The sequence below is a fragment of the Theropithecus gelada genome, chromosome 7a (assembly GCF_003255815.1).
Source record: "Theropithecus gelada isolate Dixy chromosome 7a, Tgel_1.0, whole genome shotgun sequence".
Lineage (NCBI taxonomy): Eukaryota > Metazoa > Chordata > Mammalia > Primates > Cercopithecidae > Theropithecus > Theropithecus gelada.
The window spans coordinates 16,762,989-16,771,939 of record NC_037674.1 but is presented as its reverse complement, the minus strand read 5'-3'; positions in this window follow the sequence as shown (position 1 = coordinate 16,771,939).

The following is an 8,951-nucleotide window of genomic DNA, read 5'->3' as shown; positions in this document are numbered from 1 at the left end:
ACCTCTGCCTCCCGGGTTCAAGCAGTTCTCTGCCTCAGCCTCCCGAGTAGCTGGGATTACAGGTGCCCACCAGCACATCCAGCTAATGTTTGTATTTTTAGTAGAGGCGGGGCTTCATCATCTTGCCCAGGCTGGTCTTGAACTCCTGACCTCATGATCCACCTGCCTCAGCTTCCCAAAGTGCGAAATTTGCTTTTTTTTTTTTTTGAGACGGAGTCTTGCTCTGTCACCTAGACTGGAGTGCAGTAGCGTGATCTTGGCCCACTGCAACCTCCGCCTCCCAGGTTCAAGCAATTTTTCTGCCTCAGCCTCCTGAGTAGCTGGGACTACAGGTGCGCGCCACCACGCCCAGCTAATTTGCATATTTTTAGTAGAGATGGGGTTTCACCGTGTTGGCCAGGATGGTCTTAATCAATCTTGTGAACCACCTGCCTCTGTCTCCCAAAGTGCTGGGATTACAGAGGTGAGCCACCAAGCCCGGCCAAAATTTGCATTTTTAACAGATGCCTAGAGTGATTTCCTTGTAAGTTATGAGAGGGACTCATTTTGAAAAACACTGGACACACAGAGAGAAGCCTAAAAATCATGTGAAGAGTTCAGGTTCAGAGATTCTTTTCTGTCCCTACATTTCCTGAAAAAGTCAGTGCATGCACATGATAACAAGGTATTTCAAAAGCTGAAGCTAGGGTGACCTCAGAGAACGACTTGGCAAGATGCAAAATGCAGAAGAATGTAGCCCTCTATAAATCAGTTATAAATTCCTCTATCAATACAGAGGAGTTTTCAGAAGGTCCTAAATCATTGATCTACTCAATTTACTAATATTTATTAAGTGCCTACGTTGTCCCAGGCACAGATGAGCATTTTCTTCTGTTTAAAGCTCCTTCTATGTCCTATGTTTTGTTACTTCTGTTTCTCAGAATCATTACTCTATTGATTATTGCTCTGAGTTTCTTGGTTCTGTGCCTTCAGTCTCTCTCAGCTGGCTCCTTTTTTTTTTTTTTTTTTTTTTTTTGAGACAGAGTCTCACTCTGTTGCCCAGGCTTGAGTGCAGTGGCACGATCCCACCTCACTGCAACCTTCACCTCTCAGGTTCAAGCGATTCTCCTGCCTCAGCTGTCTGAGTAGCTGGGATTACAGGCACCCTGGTTTCTTTTTAACATATCTCTTTCATCTAAAAAATAAAAATGTGGGCCGTCGAGGTGGCTCACTCCTGTAATCCCAAAACTTTGGGAGGCCGAGGTGGGCGGATCATCTGAGGTTAGGAGTTTGAGACCAGCCTGACCAACATGGAGAAACCCTGTCTCTACTAAAACTACAAAAATTAGCCAGGCATGGTGGCACATGCCTGTAATCCCAGCTGCTCAAGAGGCTGAGGCAGGAGAATCGCTTGAACCTGGGAGGTGGAGATTACAGTGAGGTGAGATCACACCACTGCACTCCAGCCTGGGTGACAGCGAGACTCCATCTCAAGAAAAATAAAATATATATTAAAAAAAAATAATAAGCCTCCTGCATGCTGACTTCATGTTCTGTTTTCTTCCTCCACAGCTGTATCAGTTAGGATGCTTTTGGCTACAAGTAACAGAAAACTCAACACAAGCTAGCTTAAACAAAATAATCTTGACTCACGTGACTGAAAAGTCCAGAAGCAGGTCTGGCCTCAGGGAATGCCTGATTCAGCAGCATAGATACTGTCAGAAGTCTGGCTTCTTTCTGTTCTTGGCTCTGCCTTAATCCTTGGTGTCCCAACTCACCCACAGGCAGGAGAATCACTTGAACCTGGTAGGCAGAGGTTGCATGACAGTCTGGGTGACGGATCGAGACCCCGTCTCAAAAAAACAAAACAAAACAAAACAAAAAAAACAAAGAGGAAATGCTGCTTAGCAACCAAAATGCTGGGAATATAGGTGCCTGCCACCACACCCAACTATTTCTTTCTTTCTTTTTTTTTTTTTTTTTGTAGAGATGAAGTCTCCTTATGTTGCTCAGGCTGGCCTTGAACTCCTCACTTCAAGTGATCCTCCTGCCTAGGCCTCCCAAATTGTTGAGATTACAGGTGTGAATCACTGTGCCTGGCCAGAGCCATGCTTATGAAAGTATAGGCCACATCCTTGGTTGTACTCTTTCATCTTCCATTTATTCCTTAGCCTTGATGACAGGACAAGAATTGTTTCCCATGCCAAGGTCACTAATTATTACCATATCCATTGTTCCTTCTCAGTTCTTACCTTATTTGACTTCCCTGTGTCATTGGCCCTGTTTACTTCCCTTTCTTGACTCCTTTGCTTTAGGTGATGCAACTTTCTTTTTTTTCTTTTTTTTTTTTTTTTTGAGACAGAGTCTCTCTGTCGCCCAGGCTGGAGTGCAGTGGTGTAATCCCAGCTCACTGCAACCTCTGCCTCCCTGGTTCAAGCAATTCTCCTGTCTCAGCCTCCTGAGTAGCTGGGATTACAGGCATGTGCCACCACATCTGGCTAATTTTTGTATTTTTAGTAGAGACAGAGTTTTGCCATGTTGACCAAGCTGGTATCAAACTCCTGACCTCAAGTGAAGACCCACCGGGCTTGGTCTCACAAAGTGCTGGGATTATAGGCATGGGCCACCACATCTGGCCTTGTGATGTAACTTTCTCTAGGTTCTGCTTCTATCACTCTGGCCACTCTTTTTTTTTTGAGACACAGTCTCGCTCGGTTGCCCAGGCTGGAGTGCAGTGGCGCCATCTCGGCTCACTGCAAGCTCTGCTTCCAGGTTCACGCCATTCTCCTGCCTCAGCCTCCCGAGTAGCTGGGACTACAGGCACCCGCCACTATGCCTGGCTAATTTTCTTTTTTTGTATTTTTAGTAGAGAGGGGGTTTCACCATGTTAGGATGGTCTTGATCTCCTGACCTCATGATCTGCCTGCCTCGGCCTTCCAAAGTGCTGGGATTACAGGCGTGAGCCACCGCGCCCTGCTTTTTTTTTTTTTTTTTTTTTTTTTTAAAAAGGGTTTTGCTCTTGTCACCCAGGCTGGGGTGCAATGGCGCGATCTTGGCTTACTGCAACCTCCGCCTCCCAGGTTCAAGTGATTCTCCTGCCTCAGCCTCCCAAGTAGCTGGGACTACAGGTGCCCACCACCACACCCTGCTAATTGTATTTTTGTAGAGATAAGGCTTCACCATATTGGCCAGACTGGTCTCGACCTACTGAACTCAGGTGATCCACCCTCCTCAGCCTCCCAAAGTGCTGGGATTACAAGCATGAGCCATTCAGCCTGGCCTCTTTGTCTTTGTTTTGTTTTGTTTTGTTTTGAGACAGGGTCTCTCTCTGTCACCTAGGCTGAAGTGCGGTTGGAGTGCCGTGGTGTACTCTCAGCTCACTGCAACCTCAGCCCTCCACGTAGCTGGGATTACAGGTGTGTGCCAACACATATGGCTGATGTTTGTATTTTTAGTAGAGATGGGGTTATACCATGTTGCCCAGGCAGGTCTCAAACTCTTGGCCTCAAGCGATCCGCCCGCCTCAGCCTCGAAAAGTGCTGGGGTTACAAGTGTGAGCTACCATACAGCAACCGGAAAATATTGCTTTTCTTTCTTTTTTTTTTTTTTTTTTTTTTTTGAGACGGAGTCTTGCTCTGTCGCCCAGGCTGGAGTGCAGTGGCCGGATCTCAGCTCACTGCAAGCTCCGCCTCCCGGGTTTACGCCATTCTCCTGCCTCAGCCTCCCGAGTAGCTGGGACTACAGGCGCCCGCCACCGTGCCCGGCTAATTTTTTTTTTGTATTTTTAGTAGAGACGGGGTTTCATCGTGTTAGCCAGGATGGTCTCGATCTCCTGACCTCGTGATCCGCCCGTCTTGGCCTCCCAAAGTGCTGGGATTACAGGCTTGAGCCACCATGCCCGGCCTGCTTTTCTATCTTAGGTCTTTTCTCTTGTTAGTCTGCCTACTCTATAACATCCAGCCGTTGCCTAGCATGATGTCTGGCACATAGTTGTACTCAAACATTTACTAAGTGAATTAATGACTAGATATTCACTCAGGGCTTGAAAGCTATTCTGCGGATATAATCCCCAAGACTATCCAACCAGCCAGTTTGGCTCCCCAGGTCTCCAGACATGTCAACAGACCTACTGCATATCCCTACCCAGATATCCCACAAGTATCTCAGATTAACATGTATAAACTAGGCCAGGTGCTGTTGCTCACGCCTCGGATCCCAGCACTTTGGGAGGCTGAGGTGGGCAGATCATGAGGTCAGGAGATCGAGACCATCCTGCCCAACATGGTGAAACCTCTTCTCTACTAAAAATATGAAAAATTAGCTGGGTGTGGTGGCATGCACCTGTAGTCCCAGCTACTTGGGAGGCTGAGGCAGTAGAATTGTTTGAACCAGGGAGTTGGAGGTGGCAGTGAGCCGAGATCACACCACTGTACTCCAGCCTAGCAACAGAGCAAGACTCTGTCTCCAAAAAAAAAAAAAAAAAAAGGCTGGGCACGGTGGCTCACGCCTGTAATCACAGCACTTTGGGAGGTGAAACCCCGTCTCTACTAAAAATACATAAAAAATTAGCCGGGCATGGTGGCGGGCACCTGTAGTTCCAGCTACTCAGGAGGCTGAGGTGGGAGAACGGCATGAACCCGGGAGGCGGAGCTTGCAGTGAGCCAAGATTACGCCACTGCCCTCCAGCCTGGGCGACACAGCGAGACTCAGTATTAAAAAAAAAAGTATAAACTAACCTCCTTATCCTTATCTCTGAACTTGTTCTTCCTTTATTACTCCCTATATTATTATTACTATTTTTTGAGATGGAGTCTTGCTCTGTCACCCAGGCTAGAGCACAGTGGCGTGATCTCAGCTCACTATAACCTTCACCTCCCTGGTTCAAGTGATTATCTCACCTCAGCCTTCTGAGTAGCTGGGACTGCAGGTGCACACCACTATGCCCAGGTAATTTTTGTATTTTTAGTAGAGATGGGTTTTTACCATGTTGGGCAAGCTGGTCTGGAACTCCTGACCTGAGGTGATCCTCCCACCTCAGCCTCCCAAATTGCTGGGATTACAGGTGTGAGCCACCCCAACTGGCCTATGTTAATTGATGCAATCACTGTCCATTTTGTTATCTAAACCTGCCCCCTGTTAACCTTCCTCAGAACTCCCCCTCTTAAGCCTACTAAGCTTCCTAAGCCTCATGATTCTATCTTCTTTTTTTTGTTGTTGTTGAGACGGAGTCTCGCTCTTTCACCCAGGCTGGAGTGCAGTGGCGCGATCTCGGCTCACTGCAAGCTCCGCCTCCCGGGTTTACGCCATTCTCCTGCCTCAGCCTCCGGAGTAGCTGGGACTACAGGCACCTGCCACCTCGCCCGGCTAGTTTTTTTTTTGTATTTTTAGTAGAGACGGGGTTTCACCGTGGTCTCGATCTCCTGACCTTGTGATCCGCCCGCCTTGGCCTCCCTAAGTGCTGGGATTACAGGCGTGAGCCACCGCGCCCAGCCTATCTTCTTTTTTTTTTTGAGACAGAGTCTTGCTCTGTCGCCCAGGCTGGAGTGCAGTGGCACGATCTTGGCTCACTGCAACCTCTGCCTCCCAGGTTCAAGCAATTCTCCGGCCTCAGCCTCCTGAGTAGCTGGGATTACAGGTACATGCTACCAAGCCTGGCTAATTTTTGTATTTTTAAGTAGAGACAAGTTTTCACCATGTTGCTCACTCTGGTCTCGAACTCGTGACCTCATGATCCGCTGGCCTCGGCCTCCCAAAGTGCTGGGATTACAGGCATGAGCCACTGTGCCGGGCCATGATTCTGTCTTCTTAATACATCTCACTATCCCCTTTATTTATCCCCACTGCTGCTGCCTCTTTAATGCTTTATTTTTATTTATTTATTTATTATTTTTTTTATTTTTTACTTTTTTGAGATAGAGTCTTTCTCTGTCGCCCAGGGTAGAGTACAGTGGTGCGATCCTGGCTCACTGCGACCTCCACCTCTTGGGTTCAAGTGATTCTTATGCCTCAGCTTCTGGAGTAACTGGGATTACAAGCGCCCCCCACCACACTCGGCTAGTTTTTGTATTTTTAGTAGAGAGGGGTTTCACCACGTTGGCCAGACTGGTCTCTAACTCCTGACCTCAAGTGATCCACCCACCTTGACCTCGCAAAGTGCTATTACAGGTATGAGCCACCACGCCCGGCCTCTTTAATACTTTAATCTATAGTATTAGTATTGCATTAGTCTCCTTACCTTCTTTTTCTTTCTTTCTTTTCCTTTTTCTTTCTTCTTTTTGTTTTTTTTTGTTTTTTGTTTTTTAGAGACAGTGTCTTGCTCTTTTGCCTAGACTGGAGTGCAGTGACAGGATCATAGCTCACTGCAGCCTTGACCTTCTGGATTCAAGTGATCCTTCGATCTTAAGCTTCTGGAGTAGCTAAAACTATAGGCATGTTCCATCACACTTGGATATATTATACACACACACACACACACATATATGTTTTTTTTTTTTTCAGGCTGGTCTTGAACTCCTGGGCTCAAAGATCCTCCTGCCTCAGGCTCCCAAACTGCTGGATTACAGGCATGAGCCACTGCACTTGGTCCTTTCTGTCTTCCCAGTTTCTATGCCATCTTCATCCCCTAAAGCCATCATGTGACTTCTTCTTAGAGAATATTTTAAAAATAACCTGGTTTGTATTTCTCCTTTCCATGAGCACCCCTTTGTCTACAGGATAAAATAAAAACTTGGGTTTGGTGTATAATATACTTTGTGTTGTGGTCTGGCCCAGACCACCTCTATAATAGTTATTTTCAAACTGTGAGTGGTGACCGATTTGCAGGTCATGAAATAAATTTCGTGGTCACAGGTAACCATATTTTTTGTTTGTTTATTTGTTTGTTTTTGAGACAGAGTCTGGGTCTGGGTCTCAGTTGTGGGGTCATGGCTCACTGTAGCCTTGACCTCTTGGGCTCAAGTGATCCTCCCTCCTTAGCCTCCCGAGTAGCTGGAGCCACAGGTGTGTTCCACCATGCCTGGCAAATTTTATTTTACTTTATTGTAGAGACTGAGTCTTGCTATGTAGCCCAGGCTAGTCTTGAACTCCTGGGCTCAAGTGACCTGCTTCCCTTAGTGACCCAAAGTGCTAGGATTATAGGCGTGAGCCACCACACCCAGCCAAATAACCATGATTAAATTGTCACATAATAGGTTGGGCGTGGTAGCTCATGCCTGTAATCCTAGCAAGTGCGGAGGCCAAGGTGCGTGCATCACCTGAGGTCAGGAGTTTGACCAACCTGGTGAAACCCCATCTTTACTAAAAATACAACAATTAGCTGGGCATGGTGGCACATGCCTGTAATCCCAGCTACTTGGGAAGCTGAGGCAGGAGAATTTCTTGAACCTGGGAGGTAGAGGTTGCAGTGAGCTGAGATCAAGCCACTGCACTTTGGCCTGGGCAACAGAGTGAGACCCTGTCTCAAAAACAAACAAACAAAAGTAATATAATATAATTGAAACTATTGGAGTATATTACATAGATTAATGGAAGTATTGTATGTTTCATTTCTTTTTTTTTGGGGGGGGGGATGGAGTTTTGCTCTTCTTGCCCAGGCTGGATTGCAATGGCACAATCTTGGCTCACAGCAACCTCTGCCTCCCAGGTTCAAGCTATTCTCCTGCCTCAGCCTCCCCAGTAGCTGGGATTACAGGCATGTGCCACCACACCCAGCTAATTTTGTATTTTTAGTAGAGACAGGTTTTCTCCATGTTGGTCAGGCTCTTCTCAAACTCCTGATCGCAGGTGATCCACCTGCCTCGGCCTCCCAAAGTACTGGGATTACAGGCATGAGCCACCGTGCCTGGCCTGTATGTTTCATTTATATATTGTGTAAATCAGGATAGGCTAAGTTTTGCTGCAGTAACAAATAGTACCAAAAATCTCAGTAGGGTAACAGAGCAAAACTTATTTTTCACTCATACAAAGTCTACTGCAAATCTCGGAGATGTAACTGTTCTCTTCTTGTTGCTTTATTGATGCAGGGTGTTTCAGTCTTGTGGCGCATCAGTCTCAATATATGCTTTCACAATAACTGCTACAGGGAAAGAGAACACTGGATAATCTTTTTTTTTTTTTTTCTTTTTTGAGACAATTTCATTCTGTCGCCCAGGCTGGAGTGTAGTGGCGTGATCTTGGCACATTGCACCCTCTGTCTTCCAAGTTCAAGCAATTCTTCTGCCTCAGACTCCCAAGTAGCTGGGGTTACAGGCACCTGCCACCATGCTTGGCTAATTTTTGTATTTTTAGTAGAGACGGGGTTTTGCCCATGTTGGCCAGGCTGGTCTCGAACTCCTGACCTGAAATGATCCGCCTGCCTTGGTCTCCCAAAGTGTTGGGATCACAGGTATGAGCCACCGGGCCTGGCCTCACTGGATGCTCTTGAACGTGAAATGAAATGCTTTGGCCAGGAATGATAAATGTCACTTCTGCTCATAATCTATTGGCCAGAGCTAGTCATGTGACTGCCTAATTGCAAAGAGGCAGAGAAGTATTATCCTCCAATATGCCCAGAAGTACAGACTAAGTGGATGTGGGTGAGTGCTAGAAAATGCCACCACATATATATGTATGTATACACTAGATCATAGTAAATTACGTTTCTTGTTGTGGGTCACAGCAAAAAATAGTTGAGAAACTGCTATCCTGCTTCCCTCTCCTGCTCTCACCTCATCCTTCAATCCAAATTGGTGCATAGAGCTTACCAGACCTGCATTCAGAGGCCACTTGCTTATCTCTGTGAACTCGGTTGGGTCACCTAACCTCTCTGAGTTTCATTCCCTTCAGGGGTAAAGGAGGGAAATAACATCTGTCTTACAAGATTGTGGTGATTTTTTTTTTTTTTTTGAGATGGAGTCTCGCTCTGTCGCCCAGGCTGGAGTCCAGTGGCACGATCTCGGCTCACTGCAAGCTCCGCCTCCTGGGTTCAAGCAATT